A 20,576-nucleotide genomic window follows, 5' to 3' on the forward strand; every position below is an offset into this window, starting at 1 on the left:
AAGTGCTGCAAACCCCACTGTAGTGAGTCTGGAGCCAGAGCAGGAACAAAGGACCTCTGTGCACTTCAAAGGCACAACTGGGTATAAGTACTGGACCACTGACCCTACCAACCCGGTATTCTTTTGGACCTGAAACCAACTTGCCAAGAAGAAGAACTGCTGTGCTAACTGTAGTGTCCTCCACAGCCGGGTACTCACCAATAACTATGCCACACACGGAGCTTAGTATAACACGTCTTTATTCTTCTGCGTGTAACCGAGAACTCAACATTCTAAACCTGCATTCACTTCACAGTGCTTTAATGCTTACGTCACAGTTCTACGGAGTCCATCTGAAGGCACAAAGGTTCCGTCATTACAAACTCACACCACACTACACTAAGGACTACCACTCTGCTGGACTGCTGCCCTGGAAGGCTTCTGCCTTGCTGTGCTGCCCTGCTGCCTGCTGCTCTCTCTGACTGGACCTTTATCCCGTCACCCAGAGTGACTCCAAGGGCTTATTGGCTTGCCTCCTGTTTTTCAAAGACTCTGAGACATCAAAGTCTGTAACCCTCCTTCTGTGCCTGGTCCTTTGGAACTGGATCTAGGTGCTTGCTCTAGTGGAATCGAAGCATCTTCAGCTATCTGAGACAGAATTGATGCACTGTTGCAAATCCGGAAAGAGAACAGGTGCATCGCACTTTGAACCAGCGCATTACCATTGGAACCGACGCATCTGAACAACTTCATAACCGCCAATGCAGGAAAGACAGTCTATGCATCCCCTCAACTGCGTGGAGAAACCTGGTGCATCACACTTAGTACCAACGCATCTTGGAACTGGCGCTACATCTTCGAAATGAGCATATCGCCATTGTAGCGAAGAGAAAACCAATGCATCTCCTCGACTGCAGGATCGGCACCAGCACATCGCTCAGCTGCATCCCGAATCTCGTGTTTGCAACCAGGATTCAGGTATTTTTACACAGCGGGCCCTGCATTGGTCCTGTATTCGGCCCACGCTCCATCACAATCAGCCTGAACTCTTGACTTTGTCCCAGACCAGCGCAACCAGATAACACCCATAGGCGCATATTGCTTCCAAGCATATTTACACTTTAGGGGCCAGATGTAGGTAAATCATATTTACCGACTCTTAAATACAGAATTTTACCGATTCGGTATTTAAGAGTCGGTAAATATGAAGTACCGAGATGTAGGTAAATCCAGATGTGGATTTACAGATTCTTTAAAAGTCGGTATTTACCGATTCGGTAAATACCGACCGGTAATGCTCCATTCATTCCTATGGGCTTTGAAGCCCATAGGAATGAATGGGGCATTACCGGTCGGTATTTACTGATCGGTAAATACCGATTTTTGGCAACGGTGCAGGGGGTGTCACTTTGACACCCTCTAGCACCCCCAAAAAAGGTTCGGGGGCCATATGGCAGGCATACCTGCCCTAAGGGCAGGTCTGCCTGTCATATGGCACAGATGTGCATGCACACATGTGCATGCACACCTGAATCGGTATTTCACCATCAAATTGAATTTGATGGTAAAATACCGATTTCTTAGGCCTTGTGGGACTCATCAGAGTCCCACCTACATATCGATTTTACAGATTCTGTAAATATACCGGTCGGTAAATTTACCGACCGGTATATTTACAGATTCGGTAAAATTACCGATTCTGCCCCCTACATCTCAAATTCCTTTTACCGGTCGGTAACGGCCGAATTCGGCCGTTACCGACCGGTAAAACCCTACCTACATCTGGCCCATAGTCTTTAAAAATGAATCTCCTGACTTCTACTTTTTGTCGTTTTGGTCTTGGTTTATATATAAAATCATAATTTATTTTTCTAAACTGGGGTGAAGCTTTTTTGTGGTGTTTTCACTGTTTTATTGTTTGAAGTGTTGCACAAATACTTTATTTATTGCCTCTTGCTTGTGCCAAGCTACCAGTGGGCGAGAACAGGTTAATTTATGGTGTGTATTTGACTTACCCTAACTAGGTTTGTGGTTCCTGCTTGGACGGGATGCATACCTCTGCCAACCAGAAATCCAACTGCTAACACCTCCTGAATATTTCTGTAGTCTAAGGTAGGCCTGAGCAAGTTTGAATATTTCTGTAGTCTAAGGTAGGCGTGGGCAAGTTATCTCGACTCCTTAGAAGCCACCACCAGATTATGTCCCATCATCTAGCTTCACAGCTTCAATAGATGCAAGAGATTTACAGAAGAATAGTTTGCATTTTCATAACTAGAATGAGAACATACTTTTCTATATATCTGAGACAGCTGTACTGAAGACCTGAGATCCTGTGACATTGCCACTCCTTCTGAAAGATGTTGCAAGCTATTAATCGATACTTGAAGGAACGTTTTCCACAGTGGCGTAATGAAACTTTAGCGGGCATCCCTCCAGACTCAATCTGGAGCTCTCCGGCCAAAGTGCGGTGCTGAGGGGGCCCCTTAGACGTTGGGGTGCACTCCACACCTCGGGGGCTGCGGGGACCTGTGTTACGCCCATTTTCCAGAAATCAGCATCAAGCTGTGAAACCCCTGAATGAGATGTCTCTTTACCTCTTCTCATCCGAGACCAATCCCTGCCCTACGAACACCAGTGGTATGATCCATCAAGGAGCCCTCTAATCCAATCCCTTCCCAGTCTCTGGTGGTATATATAACTAAACCTGGCCTCCCTCCTTCTCCCCCATAACCTAAGCTCATGCAGTAATCAACCGAGAGAACCAAAATATGTAAATAAATCAGAAGTTATCGGTGAGCCTTAAACTCTTCAACAAGTGATCAGTAGCATAAGATAGAAAAACTGTGAAAGAAGTGAATGTTTATTTCAGTCTTCGTTCCTGCATCCCATGGCTCAAAGTTGACAGTGCATCTATCATAAATTCAAAAACATGCATTGCTAGGCTCGACTCAATATTCATAGGTTTCTCCAGCTCGGACACTAGCTTTAAGAGAAAAATGTGTTATCCTCATACATTTTTATTTTATTGTTCTGTGCTTTTTTACTCAAAATCAATCAAATTGTTTTTAAAACTATCCGCAAGCGTATTGCTTTGTAAATACGCAAAATACTTAATAGATGCTAAATATAAAATACTTAAAATATAAGCTATCATGGGGGCGTGGCTTCGCGGGCGAAGATGGTGGACGAAGATGGTGGACGCAGCCTGCTAGAGCTCCCACCAGCCCGATCCTAATCCGATAATTTATCCTGGCTCCCAGACCTGCTCTGCAGCCCACAAGTGTTGCCGTAGTAGCGCTCGGCGGGGGTTGTCTGCTGGTGCGGAGTGTTGAGCCCCTGGACCCCCCTGCGGTGGTGATAGCAGCGGCAGCGGCCTGAGGCCTAGTCCCGGCGTGTGCAGCCGGGGCCTCGATTTTAGCGACTCCCGGCCGGGAGCTCCCAGCGCTGGCCTGCTGCCGTGACTGTTGGGCCCCTACCCTGGGCTTCTGTGGAGAGTAGGGGCACGGCGGTGCCCTCAATTGCAGGTGTGACTGCCCGCACTACGGAGGCGCTGGATGAGGACTGCGGCCTACACCGAGATCCGGAGACCGGGGACTCGAGTTTGGAGGTCCCCGGCTGCTTGTGGTGGTGCACGGAAGCGGCCTAGGCAGTGAAGCAGAGGGACCGGCGGTGCTGTGGCCCCCAGGGCGAGGTCCTGCCCGGTGTGCCTGGCCTGGCGCTGCCGTGCTCGCTTGGCTCCTGACCAGTGGACTCATTAAGGCCCACACGGGTGTGGAGCCCGGGATCTGAGGACGCCCGTAAGCAGTGGTGGCGGAGGTGAGACGAGAACAGTGAGTGTCCCTGGGGCCCCCGTGTGGGTGGACGAGTGGCTGAGGAGCTGAGGCCCGCTGCTGGTGTGCCAGTGGACTACCCCGCAGTTTGGGCAGTGGAGTGGGGGGACCCCTGCGGTTCGAGGTGTGCGGCCGGCCGCTGAGGGGTCGAGTGGAACCACGAGAGCGGGGAGGCGTAGCCGGGCCGGTGCCACGTTATACTCCTTAACAAACGGCTGGGGCTGCATGGCGGTCTGAGGGGTCCCTGTACATCGGAGGACGACTGCGTGGAGGAACCGTGCACCTTGGAGCGGTGGTGACCATAGGGTGGAGTGGCCCTTGTTGATATTGGTGGCGCGGCGAATCCGAACTGAGGTGTTTCGCAGGCGGACTGCAGGGCTATACATCCCCGACATGACCAGAGGCGGAGGAGGCAGTGGGTCCACCAAACAGGGGCCCATTGACAAATTCACTGGGCCGAGTGGGGGGCCCGGGGCATCTGGAGGTGGCCAGGGCGCAGGGCCGGACAACGCAGCGCTTATGGCGGCGATAACTCAATCCAGGGACATGCTGGATGCCAAAATAGGAGCTGTAGGGGCCGATGTGACTTTGCTGCGTCAGGATCTTCGCAATGCAGTGACTCGCATCACGGAAGCCGAATCCAGAATCTCCAGCGTGGAAGACGATGTGGGGACCCTAACGCAGAAGGTAGCTGCGATGGAGAAAATTCAAAAGTGCCTTGCGCTCCGGGTGGAGGATGCTGAAGGGCGGGCGCGCAGGAACAACCTTCGCTTTGTGGGTTTTCCCGAAGGCTGCGAGAAAGGGAACATGGAACACTTCTTACTCCAGTGGCTGGAGAGCTGGCTCCCTCCGGACGTCCTGTCACAATGTTTTGTAATAGAGCGCGCACACAGAGCCGTGATGCAGAAGCCGCCTGCCGGGGAGCGGCCCCGGCCGGTGATTGCTAGGATTCTGAACTTCCATGACAGAGACACTATCTTACGAGAGGCGAGGGCAAAGGATTCGCTTACGTTCGAGAACCAGAAGATCATGATCTTTCCGGACTATACTAGGCTGGTGCAACAACAACGACACTCCTTCATAGCTGCCAAGGCGAAACTGCGAAGTCTGAAGCTCCAGTATTCCTTACTCTATCCGGCCCGCCTTCGGGTGGTTTTCCAGTCACTGACCCATTTCTTTGATACCCCAGATGAGGTTTTCAGATGGACTGATGAGACGGTAAGGGTCCGGCCACATGCCCAACCGGGCTTGAATCCGGGTCCATCACGGGGTTCGTCACAGGAGCGGGGCGACCAAAGTGTCCGGAGCAAGAAGAACAGGAGATCTAGGTCGCGGAAGCGCTCCTCCTCTCGAAATGGAGCACGGGAGGGGACACCTGCTGACTCTGACCACTCCGGAAAGGAACATTGAAGGACGCTGGGGTGTGAGATTATCTGTTGGCGTTGTGGGCCCCTGCCGGGGGTGGTCGGGGGCCTGCGCTCTGCTGATCGGACAACTGAGGACTGAGTATATCGCGACAGCTCGCTTTGCATATTTGTGACTGTGTGGGGCTGCGCGGTGGGGTTCTGGGAGCTTGTATGCAGGGGCTTCTTGTCTCCTACGTGGGTGGGAGTTGGCGGGGGGGTTCTTCTTGGTTGAGTGGGTAGTTGGGATCCATTGGTATGGTTGGCCTTGGGCGCTCTGTTTTGGGCCCGAGGTTACCCATGCCGCGACAGATACTTCAGTGTTCTATGAGGTATAGGGGTGGGTGGCGGGGGAAGGGGGACTGGGTGTTGAGGGGGGCGTTCTGGGGGGGTGGGTGGGAAGGGCGGGAGGGGATGGTGGGGGTTGCACGTGATTTCTACTGCTTTCTTCTGATTGTGCTGTCTACTCGGGCCTACTACTGGTTGCTCGGGTTTTGTGTCCCCTGGGATTATGGCTGATGCATCAACTCCGGGACTCCCTAGGGCGTCCATGCGCATACTGAGCTGGAATGTTAGGGGGATGCTAGATAAAATTAAGAGGGGAGCAATTCTGCGATGGGGGAAGAGGGAAGCGGCAGATGTCCTACTACTACAGGAAACGCATATGATGGGGACGAAAGTGCTTAGTCTGCAACGCTTTGGCTATCAACAAGTCTTTCATGCTGGGTTTACCAGGGGCTCCAGGGGGGTCGCCATATTGGTCCACCGCAGGCTGGCTTATGTACATGAGAGACAGTGGCTTGACCCACAGGGTCGGTATGTCTTTGTGAAGGGAATGGTGGGTTCAGAATCTGTTGTGTTTGGGAGTATATATGCACCTCCCCCGTTGCAGTGGTCCCTGGCTGAGAAGTTGTTTGTGGTGTGGGCGGAAATCCCGGAGTCCCTGGCAGTATTTGGAGGGGATGGGAATGATGTGATGGATGCGAGTATGGACCGTCGGAGACCGCAGGAGACACCGCCTGCTGCTACTCCCACCCGGTTGAGTGCAATGGTGGAAGGGCTGGGTTGGATTGATGTTTGGCGACACTTGCATGCTAAGGTACGTGAGTATACCTATGTTTCGGCTTTGCATGGCTCCTTCTCGCGACTAGACTGTATTTTTGTGCCCGGTGCGTTTCTGAGTAGGGTGCGAGGGGCAGACATTTAGCCTCGGGGGCTGTCTGACCACTCCCCAGCGGCTGTATATGTTGAGTTGCACAGGAGGAGACAACCGTTTCGGTAGAGGATGTCTTCATGACATCTCCAGCAGGCTGATTATGTGCACCACATGCGGGGGGCGATTGCCCATTATTGGCAGGAAAATCTGGGGGCAGACGTGGATGTGACGGTGGTCTGGGAGGACATGAAGCCCACACTGAGGGGAGTTGACATCGCGTGGTGTGCGGCGGCCCGTCGCCGACGTAGGGAGGCCATAGTTGCTGCCGCAGCGCGCGTGGAGGTTCTTGAGCGGCAATGTCAGGGAGGGGGAGACGATGTGGCGGTGCGGCTACTTCTGCAGGCGCAGCAGTCCCATGCGTCCGTGTTATTGGACGAGGCCCGACAGACGTGCCTGGCCACGCGAAGTAGGGTTTACCAATGGGGGGATAAGTCCTGTACTATGCTCCATAGGCTGTGTCAGCGTACCCTGCAGCCACTTACGCTGCCGGGACTCACAGGTGATGACGGAGTCACGTTGACGGATCCGGTGGAGTTGGCGGCTAGCTTTGCCCGATACTACGCAGGGCAATATGCGCCACAGGACTGTCTTCCAGCTGATGAGGTCGATAAATTTATTGCTGATTTGCCCCCGAGGACCGTCTCGGAAGAAACGCGAGCGGCGTTGGACCTCCCTCTTACGGCGGAGGAACTGGGCGCTGCGCTAGGACAGCTGAACCCCGGGAAGGCACCTGGGCCGAGTGGCTTCCCGTGCGAATTCTATAAGAAATTCCAACTACAATTAGGGTCCCACTACAGGGCCGTGTTGGAAGCGGCACGGGAGCTGGGTAGGCTGCCAGCTGACTCGCGCCACGCTGAAGTGGTGGTGTTCCAGAAACCGGGTAGGCCGCCTGATCGACATGACTCCTACCGCCCTATATCTTTGCTTAATGTCGAAGCTAAGCTGCTGGCAAAGGCGTTGGCGAACCGCCTTCTCCCCTATGTGGCTGATCTGGTCCACCCGGACCAGGCGGGCTTTATGCCGCATAGGGCAACGCGGCACAATATTCGACGGGCACAGAAGGCAGTGGACGCGATGGGGGCCACGGGAGAGCAGGCAGCCCTACTGTTGGCAGATATTGATAAGGCATTTGCCTCCGTTAGCTGGACCTACCTGTTTGCGCTCCTGCCCCATCTTAACCTGGGCCCTGTTTTTATCTCGTATCTCAAGCTGCTGTACACTGACATCACGGCGTCCGTGCGAGTCTCCGGGGCGGTTTCCGAGAGGTTTCCTATTGGTCGGGGAACCCGTCAGGGTTGCCCGCTGTCTCCGTACCTATTTGCGCTGGCCATGGAGCCCCTGGCCTCTTGGGTTCGGATTGATGCGCAGTTGCGGGGCTTCCGGCGGGACGGGGGACTCACAGACAGGATCGCACTATATGCGGATGACGTCCTCTTTTTCCTCACGGACTTAGATAGATCGGGCCTTCGGGTATTGGAAATTATGCGCATATTTGGCGAGGTATCGGGTCTTTATCTTAACCCTCGTAAGTCCACCCTGTGGGTGCTGGGCGACGGGGCGTGTACGGGCTCCTGGGCGTCAGCCTTGCAGGTAGCAGTTGGAGGCCTGCTGTATCTTGGCGTGTTCCTGTCTGCGTACCTGCTTCCTGTCCACCTATTGTGGTGGCCTTGCAACGTCTGACGTGCTGTCGTATTACCAGGCCTCCCATTTGTTAGTGTTGAATGAATGGTGGCACGGTGATAGAGGAGACCCGGCATATGCATTAGAGCGATCGTTGATGGGTGCCAACACACTGCACACGCTCTTGTACTCAGCCAGACTGCGGAGGCAATTGCCTCGTGCCACGCAAGTGGTTTTTGTGATATGGCGACAGGCGCTGCGCCACATGGGCTGGTGGGGCAGATTGACAGCAGAGACTCCTCTGTGGAGAAATGGGCGACTGCCCGCGTTGGCCTCGCTGGCAGGGTTTGGCGGATGGGATTCTATAGGGATCTCTTTGCTGGGAGACGTTGTGTCCGGAGTAGCCCTCAAATCGTTCCAGGAGGTTAGAGACGAGTTCCATATGCCTAATACCCAATTTTTCAAATACCTGCAGCTCCGCCACGCGCTTGAGCCCAGTCTGTTGGGCCTGGAGTCGCTCCCGGAGTTCAGCCCCCTGGAAGCGAAAGTTTTCATGGGAGACCTTGGTGACAAGAAGGTGTCACGTATTTATCAAACCCTTCTCATCCATTGTTCCTCTACTCTAAGCGCATTAAAGGAAGCCTGGGAAGGAGACGTTGGACCCCTAGATGAGGACGATTGAAGGGAGGCCTTGGAGTCCCCGCGAGGGACTGCTATCGCAGTGCGTCTCAGGCTAGTCCAATTTAAATATCTGCATAGGGCCTATTACACGAGGGAGCGACTGTGGAAAGCAGGCTTGATTGGATCCCCGGAGTGTTTGCGATGCGGAGTTGAGATCGGTACCTTGCTGCATACTGTATGGGCATGTGCCGGCCTGACTGGGTTCTGGAGGGGTGTATGGGGATGTCTGTCGGAGGTGCTGGGGTGGGATCTTCCCCGTACTCCTCGACTGGGCCTTTTGCATGTACTGGAGGGCGTGGGGGGAATCTCTACAAGCGCCGCCTCTTATTGTTGGGTCTTGTCGTGGCCAAACGGGATTTGGCACGAGCATGGAAGAGTGATCGTGCCCCCCGTTGACCGCGTGGAAAGTAGGTATGGATTATTTTATGGGGCTAGAGCGCCCTGTGTTTGAAGCCAGAGGGTGCCCCCGGAAACACTACAAAATTTGGAAGCAGTGGGCGGAATATAGGGGTTTGGTTCTGGTACCTCCAGTGGAACCTGATGATGGACTAGATTTGGAAGATGGACTATAGGCCTGAGTGGACGCAAGTTTCCTGGCTCGACACGAACAATTATTGGAGGCTTACTGGGATCACGTGCACGGGTTTAGGGAGGGATAAAGGGTGGGTAGGTGGGGCACTGGGTGGATGTGGGCGGCGGGGGGGGTTAAGTGGGGTTGTTTTTGATTGGGTTTATGTGATGCTCATACCAATTTTGACGTTTGGCAGGACTCTCCTGACTGTGGAGGACTGCATACATGCTTCACCTGATCAATAAAATAAAAAAAACTTTGTTGTGAAAAAAAATATATATAAGCTATCATCTCACCCGAATCAACCTCTACTGCCTGTGCACAAGGTAACCAGATATTATTACAATGCCTCTTACAGTAATGAATGTGATATTTAACTCACACAAGTCTAGTCTTATCACAGTACATTGTCACGACCTTCACAGTACTCTTTTTGTGCTTTTGCTTTCAATCACTTTGAAACTACCATACTGTTTTATACAACTGCAAACAAGGGCCGGCTATAGGGCAGTGCAAACAGGGCAGCTGCACTGGACGCTGACCTGGGAAGGAGGCAATGACCTCAGTGGAGGGAGGGGGGACTGTGTTTAGCAATACCTTATGTTTGGAGAGATGAGGGGCCTTTTTGCCTGGTGGTAGTGAGAGATTCCGAGGAGGCAATCATTGGGTGTGGTGGCGCCAAAAATGATTGTCGCACTGGGCGCCACCAGCGCTAAAGTCGGCCCTGCTGCCAATCCTTCCCACAAAGCCAGACTTCAATCCCACACCCCTCTAACGATGCACATCAATCAATCAATCAGTATATTTGTTGAGTGCTACTTGTCATTTTAACTTTTTAGTTAGGTAAGTTAGTAAGATTTTAGCTTACGTTTAAAAAACGCTAGAAATTCACTGAAAAAAGGGGGTGTAATAACATAAAACTCACATTTCAAAAGCAAAAAACAACTGAAAGTCACCAGTTACACTTTACTGAGCTAACTATAACTTCATGTCATTTAACATGCCATTAATGGTGTACTATGTGACGTCATAAGCACTGCACGAGGGGGCGCAGGTTATAGTTACCTCAGTAGGACTGTTTAATTTCTATAGTCTATTGATTTTTAAGGCTAGTTTGTATACTATTACAACACCCAGCTATGACCTCACTTTAACCTTTGGTCTTTTCAATGGCTTTCTAGGGTCGAGGTCTTCCTTCTGCATTTGAATTTGTACCAGAAGGGTATGCTTAAACTACAAATTGTATGCTAGACAGTACATACGCACCTCTGCACCACAGGTAATGAGCTGAAACAGGCTATTTTCATAACTATGGCTCTGCTCTTTTTTTGCACAGCACAGTGCGGCAACTTTGCTTGCTGTGCTGTATGGTGCTGCAAGATAATATATCTGCACCTTAGTGTGCATGCCTTGCCTGCCCAGCTTTATTTCTTGCCTTCTCAGGCATTTGGTGGCAATTATATTGATAAAGAATCTTTGTGTCATTGCTCTCTGTCCTTTCCTCTTACCACGTCTATCGTAACCCTATCTCTTAATCTCTCTCAATTTTAACCCTCTCAATTTTAACCCTATCTCTTAATCTCTCTCAATTTTTACTTCTTCATGTACCTTCATCCTCTCATTCCATCTCAGCACTGTCTGCCTCACCTTTGTCTTCCTTACCATTGTCACAATACAACAAATATACCTCATTTGACTTATTCTCTCACTACCTCTCTCTCATGACCTTGCAGCTATCTTTCACTCCCTGGGCTTATGCATATATCACCCTTGATCCCCTCTATCAACCTCAATTCTTACTCTCTCTCTCTCTCTTTATCTCATCCCCCTCTTTGACCTCACTGCACTTTTTCCAATGGACCTCCCAGGATCTCTAATGCATCTACCTCACTTCTCACACAACCTTACCTCTAGTTTTATGGCACCTCCCTATCTCTCTCTTTCTCTACATGTCTCTACTACCTTACCTCTCTCACAGTTCTTTTTCTACCTCATCACCTCCTCACTTCTCTGTCATTTCACTCTCCACCTCACATCTTGCTCACTACCTCACCTCTCTCTACCCCACCGCTCTCTCTCTCTCTCTCTCACTACCTCACCACTAGTTTGCTACCTCATCTTTCCACCTTCCCCTTCTCTTATTTTACATCCGTTCTCTTTACTTCATCTTTCTTCCTTCTGGCTACCTCTTTTTCTCTACCTCTAAATTGTTTAAATCTCACATCTTCTCTCACACACACACACACACTGAAACACATATCTTTCTCTGGACCTCTTTGTCTATTTCATCTCACCACCTCCCACTCAACTATCTCTCTCAACCTCCTCCTATAGAGAACTCTCTATCTCACCATCTGTTGCTCTTTTACTATTGCACAACTTTCTATCTCTGCATAAACGTAACCTCTTTCTCTATTTCTCATATGCCTGTTACCTAACCTCTTTCTCTATTTCTCATATGCCTGTTACCATATGCTTTTCCCTCTACACTACATGTCTCTTTCTATCCTTCACCCCCCTCTCTACCTTTCTGTCTTCCCCATTACACTTAGTGCCTGAACCATTCTCCATGCCTCTTCTCATTTTCCTCTCTCGGTGTACCTTGCATCGCGTTTTTCCTTGTCTCTCTTTCTATGCCTACCTTTCACTGCCTTTACTCCTCGCTAACTCACCTCTTTTTCTATATTAGCTCTCTCTTTATCTCACCCCATGGTGTACTATACTTCTCTGCCTCTCTCTCAGTGGTGTAGCTAGAGGGGACACTGTTTTTGGGGGCGGCAGAGGTGAGCAAGTCATGTCTGTTGACTACCACCATCCCCCGCCCTCGAGAACAACTTGTCCTTTGGCCGGCAGTGGCCCCCCTCCAGAATAATTTAGCTGTTAGTCACCTCCCCCCAAAAATAAGTTGTCCGTCACACCTCCCTCCTCCCCACCACCCCGCTTTTACCAGCAAACTTAGGGTTCGCCCTGGATGGTAGTAGGTCTAGCTATGCCACTGCTCTCTCTGCATTTCCTAAGCATAACTCTAATCCTCTGATGCAGTCTAAAACCTCACCTATTTCTCCACCTCTCTAAATCTTACTCTTTCTACCTCACCTCACTCTTCTCTATTTACTTCTCATCCTGACTCACATACCGTTCAACATCGTCCCGATCTCTTCCCCTACTTCGCGTCTCTCACTCTACTGTTCCTTTTATGTCTCTGTCCATCTGCTGTGTTCTCCCTGACCCATTCCCTTACTCAGCAGGGTCACAGGTAACTGTCTAGCCAGAGAACTGCACATATAGAAAGAGGAGAAGAGGGGTGTGAGAGGGAAAGAGAAATTAGGAGAAAAATAGCAGATATAGAATTGTAAAAAATGATTTAGAGCATTATTTTAAATTTCACTCTTGCAGCATGATAGGCAATGGTGAAGAGGGATATAATTGTCTTTAAAAATATTTGGCAACTAAAGCTACAATTTCAAGCAATATGTGCATGTGTCTTACTTTACTAGTTCACAAAACATCTAACAAATCAGCCTTACCATATTGTTCTTACCATGAGAGTAATCCGCTAGGGAAACACTGAATTCCCCCCAAAAAGTTGTTGCAAGTAAAAAAATCTATATCCCAACTAAAAAAGAAATGACGTTATCAACGCTTGGTCACACTTACTTTCGGTACAATTTGACTAGAATACAACAGACAGATTGTTGGTTTTTGGTCCCAAGTTATGAAGATTTAGACCAATTAAGATAAGGGTTTTTAGAGTGAGGGAAATACTGGGCGCACTGCTCACGGTAGTGGAAGTAGTGGTATTAAGAATGGGTGCATGCAGGTGAGGGGACAAAGGACCCTAAACCCCTCAAAGAGTGTGTGCCAAGACACACACCGTACACAATATACAAAACACCTGTTGCACACCAATAAAAGAAAGTACAGAAATAGATGTCTCAATGGACATGTAATAGTTCAAGTGTCCACATTTGAAGAAAAAGGAGGACGAAGGGTAGTACGGCTCCTCTTTTATTGTTATGGATGGCCAACCGACACGTGTTTCGTCGTAAAGTAATTACAGTACTTTAGCGACTCCTCAGGGCTGGGGAGGATACAAAAATAAAATATGGAGTACATAGTAATATTACAATGAACATCACGTTGCCTTGGTGACTACTTTTAGTGCAAGTGCAGGGTGCAAGTGAGTATAGTGTCAATATACAGCAAAATTCTCGTGGAAGCATACAACACCGTCCCCGTATTCCAGTATTCCAGTATGAAAGTGTAGACACATATGAACTGTTGTAGTATTATTGTGAAAAAGGGAATCTTATCGTGGTGACGCAAAAAGGGGGGGGAAAAAGAAAAAGGTATCAACGCACTCGAGAATTTTGCTGTATATTGACACTATACTCACTTGCACCCTGCAATTGCACTAAAAGTAGTCACCAAGGCAACGTGATGTTCATTGTAATATTACTATGTACTCCATCTTTTATTTTTGTATCCTCCCCAGCCCTGAGGAGTCGCTAAAGTACTGTAATTACTTTACGACGAAACACGTGTCGGCTGGGCATCCATAACAATAAAAGAGGAGCCGTACTACCCTTCGTCCTCCATTTTCTTCAAATGTGGACACTTGAACTATTACATGTCCATTGAGACATCTATTTCTGTACTTTCTTTTATTGGTGTGCAACAGGTGTTTTGTATATTATGAAGATTTAGCACACAATTCAATATTGTTTGCCATTGCGAGTGAGCGAAAAGGGTTAATAAATTAAAAGTTGCCCACAAAATATATCTTGCCCTGAGCCCACAAATTCCTAGGATGTCACTGCTATTACCCACTCATGATAGATTTCAAATGTTTGAGATATTTAATTTGGTGTTTCCCCGCTTGAGATATCTGTTGAGCCATTTAGAGAAGCTTTTGCGCTTAATCTTTATTATAGGCAGGTGACACATTTTCCCTTCTGTTTTAGGGTTTTACTCATAGACACTCATGATATGCACCTTACTGACCTTCGGGAGAATGGACGGCTGAGTCGGTCTTGCATAGCCTCAACATCATCTCCTACGTTGACGACACCCAGCTGATCATCTTCCTCACTGAAGACCCCCACACCGCTAAAGCCAACCTCCACAGAGGAATGAAGGCCATCGACGAATGGATGAAGGACAGCAGGCTGAATTCAGACAAGACGGAGGTCCTCATCCTCGGTCCCACTCCCTCAGCCCGGGACCACTCCTGGTGGCCAACATCACTAGGAACAGCCCCAGAACCCACCCACCACGCACGCAACCTGGGTGTCATCCTCGACTCCTCCCTCTCCATGACCAAGCAGGTCAAAGCCGTCTCCGTTTCCTGCTTCAACACCCTCCGAATGCTCCGCAGGATCTTCAAATGGATCCCCTCCGACATGAAAAAAAACGTCACCCAGGCCCTCGTCACCAGCAGACTGGACTGCGGGAACGCCCTCTACGCAGGAACAACAACCAAGCTCCTAAGGCGGCTACAACGCATCCAGAGCACCTCGGCACGACTGATGCTCGACGCCCCCCCGAAACAGCCACATCACATACCTCCTCAGAGGCTTGCATTGGCTCCCCGTCAACAAGAGGATCACCTTCAAACTCCTCATCCACGCACACAAAGCCCTACACAGCGCCGGACCAGAATACCTCAACGGCCGACTCAGCTTCCACACCCCCACCCGCAGCCTCCGCTCCGCCGCCCTCGCCACAGTTCCACGCATCTGGAAAACCACCGCCAGCGGCATATCCTTCTCCCACCTCGCCGCCAAGACCTGGAACACGCTCCCTACCAGCCTACAACAGACCCAGGACCGGCTGGCATTCAGAAGACTTCTCAAGACCGGGCTTTTAGATCAGTAGCAGCCTCCCTCCCCCTGCCCCCCCCCCAGCGCATTGAGACCCGCACAGGTATGTAGCGCGCTTTTCAAGTGTTTGATTGATTGATTGATTGATTGCTGGCATTCATACCTGTGACCCCTGCCGACCACCACTTTGTTTCAAAAGCAAAGGTTCAGCTCATTGAATTACCCTTCTGGCTTTCAACCCTCTCCTTTAATCCAAAAGCATGCCTCTAAGCAAAACACACACTTTCACATGCAGATTTGAAAGGATAACCAAATACCCTTGGAGAGCCCGTTAATTCACAGGACATTCAATCTGCTGTTGTTCATGGCTGTATGCTAATTTCTTTGCAATACAAAAATTGAGTGCTAGAGAGCAAAAATGTATTTACAAATTCCAACAAATTTAACTCCGATACAATATCTATTTCACAGTTATTAATTCCTTGTATAGAAGGGGATTGATGAGAGGTGGCAATAAAACCTTGGATTATACAGAATAAAGAATCTCATATTTATATAAATAGAATACTGTAAATCATCTCAGAGGTCCTTGATCCTATAAACAAACAACATGTTGCCTCTTTCCTCAGTACATTCACAGAGCTCCTATCTGATTTGCAATGATAAAGTACAGTACATGGGTACTTTATTTCGTATACTGCAATTCTTCCTATTTATTGGTACGGTTGTCTAGCGTTAACTCTCCTGTGCTATCCTTTGTAAAGTAGAAACGAAACACAATGATTTCAAATAAAAATTTACATTTGGAAGGATGAAGTCATGGGCTTGTCATCTTCTCAGCCCTGAAAAAGGCGGGCCTGTGGATCCTAAGGAGGTCAATAGGAGGTTATGGCTCCGTAAGGTGTTTGGGAAACTCAGGGTCTGTGAGTAATGTGCTCATAATGTGAGTACGGGCAGTGGCGTAGGAAGGTCAGGTGGTAGCCGGTGCGAAAAATTTCTTGTCACCCCCCCCCCCCCCCCCCCACCACCACCACATTGAGATTATTAAAAGAAGGAAAAATAAGATACTTAAAGCTTTGCCTTTCTGTTTTTTTGTTTGCTGCGCACCACTCATTTTAAATATTATTTTTTCCCAAAAAAGTGTTGTGAGCCCAAAAGATTTTTTTTATATTTTAAAAACACATATTTTGCCATTTTGTCACCCCCACAGTAATGGCACCATGGGCGGCTCGTACCCACCGCACCCCTCTTCCTACGCCTTTGAGTATGGGAGCAGCACTGAGCGATTCCCCCTTGGCAGGTTAGTAAGAGCCCCCTAACATGTCACTTGTGCAGTCTCGCCAATTTACAAGAAAACCGGAGCTGAGCGGCGCCCTTTGAGGGGGGCAGCCCATTTATCTCATATGGGGTGGTGGTGGGGCTGTGGTTTTATACACCCATGTTCCTTTGTGAAACAAGAATGGCTTGATTAAACTGAATGCGCATCGATTACGATCAGCAACAACGCTGCACGCCCTCTCACTCACAATGCATTTGGACACAAGATGTCCTTCCTTGTAGTTAAGTTTTAATACGTTTAATTGAGCAGTAAATAATATTTTTAGGCTCAGCGCCCTGTGCAAGGAGTCTCCGTCAGAATTCTACTATGGCTATAAAACCTCGAGCATGCGGAAAGAACACACTGGGTGCAGTGCGTCACACTTGACATGCATTTAAGGAATGTAATGCTTACAAAAACATTTGCAACAATTTTAACCTGAAAAATACTGATTAATGCCCCGTTCTGACTCCCTTTCAAACTTTTGTAACAACTCGCCTTACCTCTTTTGCTTTTCTCCCGTTACCATGGCCCCCTAACTCACCAGCTCATGTCCACTCAGCAGTCACTCCTGAAACCGCACTCCTCACTGCCTTAAGCTCACACCCTCCCTGCAGCCTTCCCCAGTTTATCTTTGCCAAGGGCGAAGCCATTAATATGGTCCATCAACACACCCGCCTCTTTCACACATTTCCTGTACCGAGCTAGTTCCTGAACTCACTTCCTCCAGCACATCCTTCTGTCCGTCATCATCTGCATGTTTTCTTCTCCACAAAGTGGGAGTGCAACTTTTATAATATATGGTTACTGGCAAATCATAATGCATGCTCTCAAAACCCCCCAACACTTTTCATCTCATAGTATTCCTATATGACAGCACTTATCTGAGTAGACTGAATAATTACGTTAAATACATATGAATTGAATTTACCATGGATAGTTCAGAAAAAAAAGAAAACCACCTGGGGGTCTGAGTATTTTTTTTCGGTCTGACAGAAAAACAATAATGTAAGATACAATGGCATATACGAAAGGTTTTGGCCAAACATCATCAATTTCAAAACACACTCAACATTCAAACACATCGGTTAAACAGTTAGAATTTCCATGACAGTAAAAATCCACTTTCATATCAATTCATCATTGCATGGGTTACCCTGCAACGAATGGCACTTTGTAATTAGCTTGCTGAGCTGATAAGAGAAGTTGTAAAAAAAAAACCGTTGCAATCCCACATTGCCTAGAATGTGTTTGTCTTAAAAACTGGTAATACATAGCGTTTCCTGAATGCAGAATAAAATGTACAGAAAAGCAAAAGTGCATCTTGCTTTTTGCAGAGTCATACAGGCAAATTCTTAATATAAGAGCCTGGTCCTGGAAAGGCCCCCATAACATTTATAGTATCCCGCCTACATCTAGTCAACAAACATCTATTATCAGCCAGATTCATCAAAGTAAAATCGGCTCGCAAAGGGCCAGATTCTGAGAAGCTGGCCCTTTGCGAGCACAATTTTTGCAGTTGGAATTCATCATCCCAAGTGCAAAAATCGCAAATCTAGAAATCGCTAAATTGCGATTAATTGCGTTTAAGGAATCTCAATTTGCGATTCCTTAAATGCAAATCATGAACCATTTTAAAATTGCGAATTCGCAATCTAGGCCCGCTATTTACGGCGAAGTCTAACTACGTGGTAAATAGCAAAAACGTAGAAAAATGCACTATAGTGCATTTTTCTAAGTTGTATGTTACACACATGTCCTTTGGACATGTGTGTGCGCAACACCAGTGTACATGACCATATCAGGGGTGCTACAGGGTGACCTTTGGACACCCTGGCACCCTTGAAATCGCTTCCTTATTTGCGATTCGCTAATTGCTAATCGCAAATAAGGAATGACTCCCCATTCATTCCTATGGGCCTTTAGGCCCATAGGAATGAATGGGAAAGCCATTCCTTATTTTCGATTAGCAATTACCGAATCGCAAATAAGGAAGCAGTAGAAATCGCAAAAAAGATTGCGATTTCTACATGCATCCCGTTTTGCGAGTCTTTAATAGCGATTCCTTAAAAATCGCTATTAAGGACTCGCAAAACGGGACATTGATGAATCAGGGGGATAATAGGCTCTTATTCTTGACCCAGGTAAGATAAGGTTCAAGGTTTTTACCTTCCTTTTCTAGGTTCTCCCCCTTACAAAGATTTTCTTTTGCAGATGTTACTTTCTTTCATACCTCCAGCCCTACATAGTGCAAGTAATAGAATAGACTCCAACAAACAAGTTAGAATTAGTTTCTGCTGTACTCAAGGCATTGCTAAAACCAAGTGTAACTGGATAGTTGGCATTCATTAGTTGGATCAGGTGTTTCATTAGTTGGATCAGGTGTTTCATTAGTTGGATCAGGTGTTGTTGTTCATTTATTTGAGAAACTCTTTCAGGGTTCTCATGGTTAGATAGTCTAACTCTTCCACCTCCCAAGAGTTTGGCTTTAATTACTACTTACGTGCTCATTAGAAGTGTTGTTGTTACATCACATTAGTAATGCAGCACTGGGAATTATAAATAATGCTTGGCACAGTAATTCCCAGGTGCAATGCTACGGCTCATTTTAGGTTTTTATGACCTCAGAACGTGAAATAAAACAACAGAATCAGCGTTTGCTCCTGAGTCTGTCATGGTTTTTCCTCATTCATCTGATCTTTCCCCAGATACGTTCTACCTGTTTTTACAGGACAAAATGTGTCCAAGAACAACCCTGAAGGTGCAGGTTTTCCTACATTGCTTGCGATCTTGATTCAGCGAGTAACTCCTATTCCTGGTCAAATTGGAATTTTCTCTGAACTTTTGATGAAGGCCTTAGTATTTCCTATTTCTTTCATATGCTCTGAATATTTCTCCGCAGATGTTGGCTCCCAAGCTGAAAAGGTTTTACACTTAATTTGCCCAAAATGCCATGAGTTTCATAGTTGCTCTCTTTCTTCATGCTGCTTCTCATTGTTGCCTCATTACACTGCTTCTTGGAGTGCTAGAGCTTGACAATGGACCTAGAACTGAGTCACAAAGTTCTTTGCTCACCCCATTATAACTTAGGTGTGCATAAATATAGATTTCTGAGTGCCTATTCCTATGGGATTATTCCCATGCCATTGGCATTTGAACACATATATATTTTGCCAGTATGATGAACCTCTGTGTGAGTATCACTTACAATGTATGCCTTTACCACACATATAAAACAACATTTTGACTTTTTACAATGTACTTTATTACATTGTCATTCTTAAAAGCGCATTGTTCAGGGTAACAAATAATATTCATACAAACACACACACCATGCACAGTGAAGTTAGTCATCAATGATTTCATTTCAGATGTCATCAGTGATGTTATCAATGATGTCATAGAAAATATTATGAGTGATGTAATATGTGAGGTCATAAGCTGTGAAGGGCAAGCCCGTGATTTATAGTTACTTCGGTTCAAAATAACAGGTGAATTTCAGAGTTTTCGGAGTTTAAAATGTTATGTTTTAACTGGCATTTTCACCTAACTATAACATCACTTTAACTTTTGGCATTTTCATTAAAATTCTGAGTTTTGTTTATAATGTAAACTAAGATATTCTTACCATACCTTACTATTAAATCACGTTGCCCTTTGTTTTTTCCAGTGAATTTTGAAGGTTTTTGTAACTGTAAATTAACAATATAAAGGGGTGTCATTTTAAGTAGGGCAGACCTATTGGCTTTTTTCAAAGGGTTAGAAAACCAAAACAGAAAAGGCAAGCCTGTTGGCTTTATCGAGGGGTCATTAGTGATATCACTGACCATTACGTGAGTGATGTAATATATGAGGTCATAAGCAGTGCATTGCGGGGGCATAAATTATAGTAAGCTCAGGTAACCTTAACTGCTGAATTTCTATGGTTTTGTATGAGTGAAATCTGAGCGTAACTATAACGTCTCTGTAGCCTTTGTTTTTTTTAGCAAATTTCTAAGGTTTTTTCATGCTATTTCCTAACTATAACATCCTAGCTGTATAGGTCGGTGAGTGGGGGTGTTAGTGGAGGTGTTACTGGTAGTAACAGGAGGGGTTCTTGGCCCCAAAAGACCCTCATCATCCAAGTGGACTTCATC

General features: G+C 47.5%; 1 protein-coding gene across 2 annotated transcripts in view; it reads right to left on the bottom strand.

The window, feature by feature from the left end:
• The window catches only part of SYT16 (synaptotagmin 16), a 690,595-nt gene that overhangs the window by 570,605 nt on the left and 99,414 nt on the right, over positions 1 to 20,576 (bottom strand). Inside the window, exon 1 of one of the 2 annotated variants that reach the window (XM_078660327.1) lies at positions 16,985 to 17,059. The exons of the other annotated variant lie outside the window; for it this stretch is intronic. The gene's annotated coding sequence lies outside the window, so the exon portion shown is untranslated. Of the gene's footprint in view, positions 1 to 16,984; positions 17,060 to 20,576 lie in introns of those variants that run through there. 2 annotated transcript variants of the gene reach the window in all.

This window comes from Lissotriton helveticus, chromosome 9 (assembly GCF_964261635.1).
Source record: "Lissotriton helveticus chromosome 9, aLisHel1.1, whole genome shotgun sequence".
Lineage (NCBI taxonomy): Eukaryota > Metazoa > Chordata > Amphibia > Caudata > Salamandridae > Lissotriton > Lissotriton helveticus.